The sequence below is a fragment of the Epinephelus fuscoguttatus genome, linkage group LG8 (genome assembly GCF_011397635.1).
Source record: "Epinephelus fuscoguttatus linkage group LG8, E.fuscoguttatus.final_Chr_v1".
In the NCBI taxonomy this organism is placed as follows: Eukaryota; Metazoa; Chordata; class Actinopteri; order Perciformes; family Serranidae; genus Epinephelus; species Epinephelus fuscoguttatus.
The window spans coordinates 46,123,330-46,137,443 of record NC_064759.1 but is presented as its reverse complement, the minus strand read 5'-3'; the positions used below and the strand labels follow the sequence as shown (position 1 = coordinate 46,137,443).

Below are 14,114 nucleotides of genomic sequence, written 5' to 3'. Positions count from 1 at the left end.
TCATGCAAAAAAAACCCCTTACATTTCATTGCCATGTTTTCAGCTAACATTACAACACAAGTCAAATGCAAAAGTACAGTTTGTTCAGGTTTGGTTTGCACATTGTCTGCTGCCTGTAAAAAACCAAAAGTCTATTTCACATTTAGTTTTGCTATAATTATAGTATGGTTGTACTTTACAGAATGCTTTTGTCAATGGAGTTTCCATTGCAATTTTATTATGACAGTAATGATGTGTTTTCAACAAGAAATGTTTACAAACTTTTTTTTTCAAAGAAATGAAAATTGAATTTCCATAATAAACAAGAAACTTTTTGAGATACATATTTCTTTCACATTTAACAGAGCTGGACTGCTGCTGCCCCTTCATCTAGTCCTTGTGCTAATCTTGGCTAAACCGTTCTCTGTAAACAGACAGTAAATGAATCAACCCTCTCATCTTAGATAGATAGCAAGAGTCTAAGATTGAAAAATCTGCTTGTTGGTTCAAACGTTTATGTTTCCCTCAGCGTGATTTCCTTGACATTACGTCTAGCGCCGTGGACTTGTCAGTGTCTTTTTTTTTTTTTTTATTTTGCCTTTAATGGACAGGACAGGTAAGCTTGAAAGGGGGAGAGAGAGAGGGGGAGAGAGGGAGAGAGAGAGAGAGAGAGAGAGAGAGAGAGGGATGACATGCAGCAAAGGGCCACAGGCTGGATTCGAACCCGGACCGCTGCGGGAACAGCCTTGTACATGGGACGCCTGCTCTACCACTAAGCCACCTAAATCAATCAATCAATCAATTTTATTTATAAAGCCCAATATCACAAATCACAATTTGCCTCACAGGGCTTTACAGCATACGACATCCCTCTGTCCTTTGGACCCTTGCAGCAGATAAGGAAAAACTCCCCCAAAAAAACAACAACAATTGCTTAAATACCTGCCTTTGGCACAAAATTTGGTACAGACATTCACATTTTCCAGAGGAAATTATTATTTATTTATTTATTTATTTATTCATTCATTTAGTATATTGGAAGGATTATGATTACACTTGTTACAAATATTCATGTAGGCCTGTCACCTACTTTTTTTGGACAATATATTGTCCCTGGAATAATTGTGATAAATAATATTACTGTCATTTTGAGACCATTTTATGTCACTGATATACTACTACTACTACTACTACTACTACTAATAATAATAATATAATGGCATAATGCCAGTACACCCTTTCAAAGAGCAGCGAAGCCTATCAGCAAATAAAACGACATTCGCCGATGGCAGTGGCAGATGTTTTCTGTTGTGTTACAATTTTGTGCAGGCTAAAAAGCAGGGCTCCAGACTAAGCCACAAACTTAAATTATAGCTGCTGCGCAGCGATGGGTCGGGTCCGGGCTATTTTTGGCAAATTTAGGCAATTCTGAGCAACAAACAGGCGAATAGGAAGACAAGACAGTTGACAACAATGTTCATTTTGGACCACTTGAGGCTTGAACCCACAACTTCTGGAACCAAAGACTGTCATCTATTGCTCTGAGCTAATTGGCAAGTGGCAATATAACAGTGCCTTCACAAATTGAGTAAGCCATTCACTGTTGTGCAGGCAGATTTGAAACCACTATAAAAAATTCAGTTATCAAGACAAAAATCTGAAAATACACATATTGCAGCATGGAGATGTTGGTAATTTGTTTTTAAAAGTGATTGATTTGCTCCATAAGTGAATAACTGATGTTTAGCTATGTCATTATTGCATTGACTCCAATTGTTCACATGAAAGAAAAATTTAAAATGCTGTGAAAAATTAAGTTTTTGAAGCTCAATTTTTGATAAATCAAAGGAGGAGAGAGGAAATAGGTTTAAGAAGTTTTACAGTTACAGAAAAAAACTGAGTGATATACTTCATAATTTTTAATAGGTTTAAATGTACAAAAGTTTCTTCAATATTGAGGCTACAGTTTGATGAAAGTGTGAAGTTCTAGCAGGTTGATTTGTTATGAATTTTCAATGTTTTGAACTTTTGATGCTTGCTGTAGCGCCACCATCAGGACTATTGGCTTGGGTTTACAGCTGAGGTAATCTGGCATGAGACTGGACCTTTGTGCAAAATTTGGTTAGCTTTCACCCATGGTCCGGTCCAAGCTATTTGTTTTTATTTAATTTAGAGGCTTGCTGCAATGCCACCATCAGGACAATTGTCTTATGTTTCATGTTGAGGACATCTGACATTTTGATCTGTCATCATCATCATCATCACCCTTGCTGTGTCTCGAACCCACAACCCCTGACACCAAGAACCAGCTCCTAACTCATCTGTCAAGGCAGATTTCAAAAATGGTCAAAATGTTAGAAATTCTGTTACCTGAACAAAAATCTGATAATACATAAATTTAATCTTGACAGCATGGAAATGTTGGTGATTTGTTTTTAACTCTAAGTGTTTTGCTTCATAAGAGAAAATCTGATGTTTAAAAATGCCACTCTTACATTGACTCCAGTTGTTCCCATGAGAGCAGAATTCAAAATGTTCTCAAAAATTCAGTTTTTGAGATAAAATTCTGATATTGCCAGACTTCATCAACCACGACTCAGTTTTTTTCAGGAAGATTGAAAATGTATTTAGCAAGAATTTGATAGTATATGTTTACAGTCAAACATTTTGATGCACTGTAGGCTTAATTTTTGATAAATCAAAAATCCGAGAAACGAGTTCTGTGGAGGACGGTCCGAAGATGCTCTCTAGCAAGTTTGGTGACAATTGAGCAAAAATTGTGGGAGGAGATAGGTTTTATAAGTTTTACAGTTTTTGAAAAAAACTGAGTGATAGACTTTATAATTTATAGTGAGTTTAAGTGCACTAAAGTTTCAGCAGTATTGGGGCTACAGTTTGGTGAAAGTTTCAAAACTGTAGCATGTACTGTTGATTTTGTAGGTATTTTTAAAGATTTTTAAATTTAAACGCTTATTGCCCCCACCCCAGGAGGAATATTGACATGTCCTTGGAATTAAGTAAATCTGGCATGGGGCCGGACATTTCTGTAAAGTTTGGTGAGTTTTTGCTCTTAGGAAGTATGACTTCCTCGGAAGAAAGAAAGAAAAATTTCCTAGGAACACAATAGTGTCCTGGCAGCTTAGCTGCCTGGACCCTAATTAATGAGCAGGTACAAGAAGAATACAGTAACTGTGTAGCAACTGGGCTCTGTGATCTCACTGTAGTGTGATGAGATGGCGAGTAGCAGGCAGTTTCCCGTTGTCCGGGGACAACAGAGAACATGTTTGGGACAAACAGAGATCTTCCCTGGTACACCTTTAGGATGAAAGGATGCAGTAAACTCACTGTCATCGAGTCAGAGGTTGCACTGTGTTGTTTCCCTGGTAATGCATCATGGTGAACAACAAATTTGTGTTAAAATCGGCAGGAGGACAGCAAGTTAACCTTAGCAGCTGCTGGCCACAACTAACAGCTCAGGGGGGGTTGCATTGAGTAACATAACGATCTAATCAAGCTCCATTCAGTAAAAAACGAGTATTGGGCAAAGGGAAATTATAATGTTGGCATGATGTGTTCAGTGTAATCTTGTAAAATGTAGCCTTTGGAAAGAAACTTTTAATACAATTAAAATTATAATAAATTTGTTGATGTTTTCATGGCACTTTAAAAGACATATTAGAGAGGGAATTATGATACATAGTAAAAAGACTTTTGAATCAGTTATTTTTTATTTATTATGAGATATTTGTTCTTTCGAGTGTGTGTCTATATGTCTATGTGTGCATTTTGGTTTCTTTGGCTTATGTTTGTTTGAGCTGGTACTGTGTCAGCACTCAGCTCTCCTCCTTTCCCTACATCTGTGGCCACTGGGCATTCTCCATCACTACTATTTATGGAACACATGGTTTGCACAACAGAGATCAGGGAGCAAAGAAAAGACAGAGAATGATAATGGAGAAGAATATGGAAGAGAGTGAAGGTGTTGTGAGAAGTTATAGAGGGGAAAAAAAGGGGGCTGATAAAACGAGTAGAAGAAACTCCCAGAATACTAATGGAGAAGCACAGGCTGCTGGGAGACAAGGGCCGCCAACCAATCAAGGAGCATCCGGTTGCTGCTGGTCACCATGGCAACCGGCCTCCTGAGACGTTGTCAGCTGTAATCACAGAGCCAAGCCACTCGGCCGTTTGTTGCTTCTCTGCCTCTCTGTCAGGTATTGTTAAGAATATTGAAAGCTGCCACACTGCCCCTGAGTATGTGTGTGAAGGCATGTCTTTAAATATGTATTCACAGTTGGTGTGTGTGTGTGTGTGTGTGTGTGTGTGTGTGTCTGCCAGAGACTTTTTTGTTTAGTTTGACACATCAGTGTTGTCTGTATGTGTGGGCCTGGGTCACTGTGTGCAGGATCTCTGCAGCCACGCTGATGACAGTTTGAGGCCATTCAGATCTCTGTAAACAATGTGAAGACTGCTGTGTACACCATGTACACTTTCTTAGTATTGTAGGAGGGTTTGCATTCATGTCCCCTTTATTCCACTCCTTATATAACTGTACCTTTTGCCTCTGGTGTAATAAACAGCTGACACACGGCCAGATGACCAGTAAGTAGTATGATTTCTTGTTGCCATCTTTGTTTGCACCATGAGCAACAGTGTCAAATTCTAATTCTAATGCAGTGTACACCAGAGGGAATATCTACTTTCACGATTTGCTAAGCAAGATAATCTTCACAAATGAACATCACTTTTTTGATTTTTGAAGCCGAAATGCAAGTAAGTAAAAAGCTTACATTAGGCTATAAATCAGCTACACCATGGTCACATGACCTCATTGTTACCACCACAACAAGCCTGATGACATTTTTCTGGAGGCAGATGCGGAAGTTAGCATTGCCGTGGTTCTCGCACAAGAGTTTGGACTATTGCAGAAAGTAAACTCTGTGACAAAATGTTTATGATACTTACTTAAATTTACTTCAGTAAGAGAATCTTTACAAATGAACACCACTTTATGATTTTTGAAGCCTTAATGCAATTGCCGGAGGTAAAAGCTAACATTAGACTAAAAATGAACTACACTAGAGTCGCATGATTTATCATCCCTACCACAGTGAGGCTGTAAAGCTGTGTTAAGTGTGATAATGTCCTGTAGTCTCAGTCAGCTACTTGTTAGCAATCGCCTTCTTTAGTCACATACAATAGGAGCTTCAAAATTCACAGTAGGGTATTTACTGATGTATCTTAAGTTGCAGAACAAAGCATGAACGTCTCTTCAGCTTGTGTTAACCACAGGCCTTGTTTCAGGCATTTAACCAAAAATCCATTTACTTAGGGTCCATTCATAAATACTCACTCTGAGTGCCAGAGTGCACTCTGGCACAGACTGGAGTGATCATAAATTCGATGCACTGTTGGAATGTACTATTCAGTTATTCAGAACACAACACTCTGGGAACAGCAGAACGCAGAGCAGAGTACATGTATGATTAACTTAACAGTTTGTTAATTCTTGTAGAAATGGAACGCTTTTTTTTCTGAACAACAGCACTTTGATTGAAGTGTAGAGTATTAGGTAAGATTTATGAATACACCCTTACTTTCAGGCGGTAGGACTCATTCCTGCAGCACTCTATAGCATTTTTTACACTTATTGTCCAGTCCGGTGCTGCGTCTCAAATCAGATACTTTAGTAAGTATGCTTACATGTCATACACTGCATACACAATGCACTTGTGAGGTGTGCGACTCTGGACAGGGTAGTGTTGACAATCACAAGATTTGAAAGCTTTTTCCTTTTGCTTGATGAATTGCAATCAGGCAAAGCATTATCGCCAGTTGTCGACAGTCAGAATACAGTATATCCTTGCTATGTCCCCTTGTTTGCTCACTTGACTTCTGTATTTATTTATTTGTTTATTATATTAAAAATGAATGTGCTTTCACAACACATTTCTATAACTTTGAATGTCTAATACTAGCTGACTCAATCAATCAATCAACCAATCAACCAACCAACCAACCAACCAACCAACCGTCATAAGGACTCATACAAGGTACAACTCCAGTGAAATGAGAACCCATCAGCTTCTTTAACTTATGCTCTGTAGTCTTTTTGTGTCTTCTTACATTGTTGGCTGCTGCTTTATAATTGTCCATGATTCTGACCTCAACAAGACGACTGCATGATAGCTCCTTTTTAAGGGGGCGATCACAAAGAAATGAGACGCGGAAGTGGAAAAAGCTGGATCGGGACATCCCTACTCGTAACTGCCGTAAACTGCCGTAACTGACCAAACTGCCATAACTGCCACAACAAAACAGGAAGGAGGATTTGATTGGTTGCCTGGGCCAATGACGAATGGTGCTACTGGCGTCTGATGCTCAAAAGGTTGAAAATATTTTAACTTTTCAGCGTCTACAAAAACGTGGGTCTAAAAAGACGCCGGAAAAACGCCTGTCTAAAAAGATGCTTGAACCCCGGTCAGACGCGCTGTATCATAGGAAAACAATGGTTTTACTGGTGTTGCGTTTCTAGCGTCTCATTTCTGTGTGATTGCCCCCTAACTTAGCAGCAGTTTCCACTCTGCAATTGCTTTGGAACAGCATTTAGCAAGATCGACAGCAGGAACAGGACAGCACCTCACATTCCATCTGTCACACCAGTCCTTATTTACTGTATAACTCATGCCTCCTCTCTTTGTCTCTCAGAGTCCTCTGCTCTATCAGATTGACATATAAAAAGAGAGCCTCCTTTTTTTGTTTCAGTGAATCAAAGGATATTAAAGTTCCTGATATTCTGTTGGAAACTGATGCAGCACGGAGGTCGTCCAGTTTATTTTTCAATGCCATTACAGTGGCTAGCAAGATGCTAGTTCATCTGGTGCCCATATTCTCCTGGATGTTTACTGATGTTTACATTTGAAAGCATCAACCTGGCTAGCTAGCAGAATTCGACAGATGGAGAGTTAACAGACTGTTGAGTTGATTTCCTCATCCTGATAGGTAACTTGCAGCCACATGCCACCACTGTCCAAAGCCAACCACAAAAATCTCCACTAGGGCTGCTCGATTATGGGAAAAATAATCCCGATTATTTTGATCAAAATTGAAATCACAATTATGCAAACAATTATGCGGCACACATGATGACTTATATTATTTACACGATGGCATGTCATTTCTGTCTCTACATGTGCATTTAAAATTCTCTGCTCTCTGTATCGCGCACGGCGGAGTTCGGCCCCGATGCGCACACACACTCACACACACAGACAGACACGTGCGCACGCACACACACACACACACAGACAGTCCAACCTCTCTCGCTCTCCCTCTGCCATTTTCTGCACGCTGTTTTTGAAATCTTCCGCGATCACCTGTCCCTCACATTACCAGGGCTTAAAGCCTTTGGAAACACAGCTTGAAATAGTAAAAATGCATATATTATATCAAAGTCGAGTGTCTCATTAATCATCCACAAAAGTCTGAGTGAAAATAACATTAATAACTATTAGAAAACCTGGTTTAAAAACAGCTTATTTTGCTGTTTAGACCACTTGCCAGGACAGAGTGGGCGTGGCAGATAACACTCTGATTGACAGCTCACTCATTTTGATTGACATCTCCCTGGCTCAGCAATGGCTGCCACAAATTTAATCCAGCCGTACATGTTTGAGCCCTCTGACGATTCAGAGGACGAAGCAGAAGCTGAAAATGATTCCTTTCAGGTGGTCACTGAATGGTAAGTTTCAAAATGTTTTGTGATTCATATTAATGTTACTTCGTAGAATAGTTAGCATAACTTTTACATGCAATGTTATGGCCAGGCTCTACCGGCTGCAAACGTACAGCGTAGCGTCGCGGCGTATTCATTTGGGCTCCACTGACCGCGTACGGAAGCGACATGTAGAGAAGCCAGCGGGGTTGTTTACCGTTTGCTGAGCCGAGAGGCTGCATGTAGGCTGCATGAAATGTTAAAGCATTTTCCACCTAAGTTATTACATATATTTGAGTTATCTACAAGTTTACTGTACTGTTTGTCATCTACTCACTTTCAAATGTCCACCACGGACACAGTGTCACGGATAAACAATAGAAGAGCCACGTAAAATAGAGTTGTCGCGCCGCTCCCGTTGCCGGTGGAGCCGCTGTAATTGATTAACAGGGGGCGAGCTGCTATGGGACTCGCGCTGCAGACGTGCCCGGTTGAGCCCAGCCATTAGCTGAGATGAATGATAATGGGAGGCTAGCGCTTTGCCTTTCTTCATTGAGATACGTTTTCATTGAAAACATAAATCTCTCCTTTTTTCTGATAATAGCCTTTTTCATTCAAACACATCCAGTCTTAATAGATTAAATATGTCTTTACTCTGACACACACACCGACTGTCAAAGCGGGAGAGACTGGTGCCGGCCGGCCGTCTCTCTCGATTTAGCTGGAGCAGAAAGGTTTTGTTGCGCTGCCACTGGGGGGCGGGACGAGACAACTGACTGATGATTTATGATTGGTTTGGAATTTATTGCGTAATAAATCTCAGAGATAACCATGGCCAAATCAAACCCAATTTCAAGAATGTACAAAAACTTAAAAGACAGATATTTCGAATTTGGATGGAAACAGATTTCTAATTGTTTAACATAGAAGGCTATTGTGGATTTGGGTTTCCAGAGGCTTTAAAGTACTCCGGCATGGCACCAGATTTCCGGCTTGACGGACATTTCTATTTTTTTTTTTTTTTTTTTTTTTTTTGTGGCAACAACTTGGCATAAGTTAGCATTTAATGACTCATCTTCTGATTTTCAGCGAGGCACATGGGTAGTTCCACCAATAGTATAGTGTTATCAAACACACACACACGCGCAGACAGAGTTTCAACACACACTACTTCCAAGCACATGTTGTTTAGGTGTCCGTACAGCCTGATTTCCAAGTGAGTGTGGGTGAATGTGCAACAGAAATGGACAATTGAACTGCGTTTGAATGATTAGCTTGTGTTAGCTTGACTGCCAGCTATCGGACACTGAGAGAAAACAGCATGCCGTGCAGTCTTTCCCCTATATGCAATGCACCGCCGCTGCTGAAATTTGGCCCCTGCTGCTGATTTTTTTTATTTTTCCATCTTAGCGCTCTAACCGTTATTATTTGGCACTATGGACACTTCATATCCAGGTCAATTTACACACTTGTTGAGAGGGTTCCTCTTATCTCTTTTTAAACTAATGTTATATTAATTTGCGCGACGGACGCTTCATATAATAACATAACAATATACTATTTATCGTGAAATGTCATGTCATTTCTGTCTCTACATGGTCACACGTGAACAATTCTCCTCTGCTTTCTGTATCGCACACGGTGGAGTGCCGCCACACACACAGGTGAGCATGCTAGAGCGCGGCTCGGGCCACATATTCCTGCCCAAACCTGACATGAACCCAGCGCAGTTTGTTAGCTGACAAAGTTATTGTTATGGACAGTGTGTAAATAACCATCAAAGGACAGCTGTTATGCGCAGACAAACACAATGCTTGTACAGCAGCGTAGCACGGCACTCATTGGTGCTGAGCTTGTGTTATGTTCAGGCGTTGTCACATAAATAACTCCCAGCACTTAAATAGGTCATAGCCAGAGTTGGGTATAGAGTACTTTGATTACTTTTTGCAGTAATGAGTAACCTAACGCGTTAGTTTGCTTGAATAATCAAACACTTGAGTACATTTTCTACAAGCTATCAATTACTTCATTACTTTTAGAACGCAGGTCCTGCAGCTCCGAAACAGCAATGGCTGTCTTTTGGTTCTAATAACGGTGATAAAGTTAAACTTATCAGTCCGAAAGAAGCCACGAAGCTTGTGGCTCGCTACGTGGTAGAAGAAATGCTGCCATTGTCTACAGTGGAGTCTAAAAAAAGGTGGAGGAGGACTTGTTGACAGACAGGTCAGACTCAGGAGGACTTGCATTATGCCTGGTACACACTACACAACTTTTCTGCCCGTTCTGAAAGTCACTATGTCACGTTACACGATTGTGGAGTCATAAAATCGTGCCGTGACTTGGCCGACAGACATAACACACTACACGATGGTACTCACCAATTATCCCCGGTTGTCTTTCATGACGTGATATCATCGGGTTATTCTTGTCCTATTTTTATTACTTATACTATTATTTGAGTCACTGTGTCTGTTCATGTGCCAGCGGAAATGTTTTTGTAGTCACTTAAAAGCATCAGCAGATGGCAGGAGCTTCATTTGAAGTACCGTACGTAAACGTTCGAGGTACTGTGTCCTCAAGTTCATACAAATGTTTCACAATAAAAGCCTATTCAGGAAATGGAGGGATTCTCTCAGCCGAAGTTATAAGGGGCTTTTAATTTAAGGAAAATCAGGAAGTGTTGTGAGTTTGAAATGACGACACAATGTGTTAACTTTATAAAGACAATGGGAGCGGATAAAAAGTAAATATATAAAAACACAGAGGGATTAATAAATAACGGACCGTCTATAATGTAGTCTGTTTCAAGTCTCTGCAATTGTGGTGAGTAAAAGCCCCGCCACTATTTGTTAATGTTATTACTTTATGTCCGACCGTGAGGACGTAACATTGTTTGCTAGCTTGATGCTAATGACAGTAACGTTACTCACCGGGTTGATAAAGTGCCTCTGCTGTTTCACACCATCATTTCCCCCTTTTACTCTGTGTGGTAACATCCCTAGAGGAAATATTAAAAACGCTGGGGTGTTGTTGTCATACAGTTGTCTACGGCAGCAGATTGTTCTGTGTTTCTACTGGTCAAAGTGATGGCTATGATGGGAGAATTGGATGTCAGTGAAGGGCAAGTGGTCCATAACTTTAATTTACGAGACAAAAAAATGTAGGCTAAGCGCCCTGTGGTCCATTGCCCAATAGGAAATGTAGAATACTCAAAGGTACTTTAAAATGACTTTTCTCAGGGAGTAACGTTGGAAGTACTTTGAAGTAGGAAGGAAGTAACGCAGTAAAGTAACTGGTTACTTTTTAAAAAAGTAATGCAGTAAAGTACTTTGATTACTTTTAAAGTAACCCTTACCCAACTCTGGTCATAGCACAAAACAGCATCATGTCAAGTGACTTTTTACTTTTATTATGTTCAATAAAATTGTATTTTCCTAAATCTTGAGACACCTCATATGTAAGCTAGACAGACATTTCACCTGGTCATTACTGTGCACAAATGTACGGTATGTACTTAGTCCTAAAGAGCCCTTCTGGTGCCAGTAGATACATAGAGACATCCCAGCAGGCTGTGCTTTGCAAGCATACAAAAAAGTTTCACGCATGTGAAAATTATTTTTCATGCATGTACTTCATCTCCGCTGCTACAACTCCATCCTAGGGGAAACAATGCCGTATGCGTTTTGTGCAACAGGTGGATGTGGTAGTCTACCGGTATAGTCGAGAGAGAGCTAAGTAGCGTTGAAGTAGAGTAGAGCAGGGCAGAGAGATGGAAGCAAAATATATTAAACCCGGTGTTAATACAGCAGAACTGGAGAGAGGGGTGAAAAATAAATGGAGGTGGGCATAGCTTGAGGAGGGCACAAAATCATAGACAGACCTCTTGCGAGGACGATAGACAAAGATTGCCGCTGTGCAAAAGATGTCAGTAAGTCAGTGAAAGGTGCGCGAGTGACTGGCTAAAAATGAAGCATGTTTGAATAATGAAACTGTCTCAATGAGATGTAAATGAATGGATTTATCCTCTCTGAATTAAGTTATGTAATATATTGACATGAATTGAACCACTGAAATATTGTATTATGAATTGATTAAGTTTGAATGGCAATGCCTCTGATTGAAAAGCCTAGTACCTTTTTTATTTTTATTGAAAAGGTTATGTGGATTAAAATGAAACTGCAAGCTTGCTTTTTCGTATAGCTTATTTGAGCAGAGCATTAGATTTCTGTCTTTTTCTTTCTCCTTTTTGAATTATGATATCAGGGATTTTTCCGGGTACAGAAAATAATTAGATTATGGCCAAGCTTATTAAAAGATGTTAATAACAGAGTTTTGGCGTACTCACGGAGCATTCTGATCATGACAGTCATTATGGCAATATAGCGAATTATGTGTAAATTTGTGTTAATAAGAGTTTGTATACGTAACAATCTTATTAAGTGTAATTTATGTTGCTCCAAATCTGTATTCATCAAAATGAGACTAAAAGTAAAGCAAATTTTATTTGATGTCACATAAATTACCAAAGAAAGGTCTTAGAATGGCCCATATAAATATGTAGTATCAGGAACAAATTAACTGAAGTGGAAGATATATTATTACCAAATAATTTTTACATACTGGCAGTATCAGAGACTCATCTGGATTCCATTTTCGAAGGTGCATCCTTGATGATACGTGGGTTTAATATTTTTAGGAGAGATAGAAATGCTAATGGAGGAGGAATAGCATGTTATGTTCAATGTTACTTACCTGTCAAAATTAGGTATGATTTAATGTCATCTGATATTCGAAGTTTTTTGGTTACAGGTGTATTTACACCACAGTTCACTGACTGTTTTAAAAAAGGTCTTAAAACTTTTTTTTTTTTTAGCAAAGCTGCAAAACTGCTCATCTTGTTTTTTTCCCTTCCATTCCTTTTTTTTTTTAATCTTTCTTTGTTTTTAACCTGTAACACTTTGAGATCTTTTAATGAAAAGGGCATTATAAATAAAATGTATTATTATAATTTATTATTTATTTGAAACATCTCAAGCCTATTCTGATAGGATGTGTTTATCGACCTCCCAGTGCTAATTTTGAATATCTACAGTAGATAATATCTGTCATATGTTAGATAATGTTTGCACTACTAATCATGAACTATATTTTATGGCTGATATAAACATAGACTGGAATTCTTCTTCTTGTCCAATGAAAAAGAAACTAATGAATACCTGTGCAGCTTCTGGATTATCACAAGTTGTTAATAAGCCAACAAGAATTTGTTTGAAAAATAATGACAAGAGCGTGGCGACTTGTATTGATCATATTTATTTGAACACTCCTGAGGTCTGTTCCAAATCCATATTGCTGCCTATAGGATGTACAGATCACAATCTCATTGCATTCGTAAGGAAAACAAAAGTTCAAAAAGCAGGTTCAAAGATAATTAAAAAAAGAACATTTAAGAACTTTGATCATGATAAATATGTGAGAGAAGTAACCCATGCCAACTGGTCAAATGTGTTTTTACAAGATGATCCGGAAGAAGCATTTCAAGCTTTCAATAAAACCTTAATGAATATTGTAGATAATCATGCACCATTACAGAAAGTTACAGTCAGAAATGTTAATTCTCCATGGTTGGACAGAAAACTTAAATAACATATGATTGAAAGAGATCAGGCAAAATCCATGACTATTTCATCTGGTCTAAAATCAGATTGGCAAGTATATTGAAAATTAAGAAATTTTGTCACTAAATTAAACAGGAAGAAGAAAAAACAGTATTATGTAGATATTATTCATGAAGTTAAACATGATAGTAAACGATTATGGAGCACGTCGAATCATTTATTATAAGGAAATAATAAGTCAACACCATCTTTTCTAGAAACTGGGGAAGAGTTTTTAACTACACCCGAAGACATAGCAAATCATTTAAATAATTACTTTATAAGTAAGATAGATAAGTTTAAAAATACAGTACAGCAAAAGAATACAGATTTATCAGTGAGAATAATAGATCAGATTATGCAGGGGAAAGATTGTATCTTTGAATTTAAAAATGTCAGTGTATCGAAAATTGAATTAATGTTAACGACATGCAAAAATAAGCCACCAGGGGTTGATGGTCTTGACGGAAGGCTGCTTAAGCCTATTGCTTCAGTTATAGCTCCACTGGTAACACATATTATTAATCAATGATTTAATAAAAATAAATGTCCACAATTATGGAAAATAGCGAAGATATTGCCTATTCATAAAAACAAAAAGTTGCAGTTTTCTGAATCTAACAGTAGACCGCTAAGTTTATTACCAATTTTGAGTAAGATTATGGAGCGCATTGTGTATGAACAAATTCAGCTCTATTTTTCCAATAATAATTTATTCACTGATTTCTAGCATGCATACAGAGAAAAATTCTCGACAGCTACTGCTT

At 38.6% G+C, this 14,114-nt stretch overlaps 1 protein-coding gene across 5 annotated transcripts in view; it reads left to right on the top strand.

Annotated features, from left to right (window-relative positions):
- adcy3a (adenylate cyclase 3a) overlaps positions 1–14,114 on the top strand; it is a 120,183-nt gene that overhangs the window by 15,286 nt on the left and 90,783 nt on the right. The window lies entirely within an intron of this gene.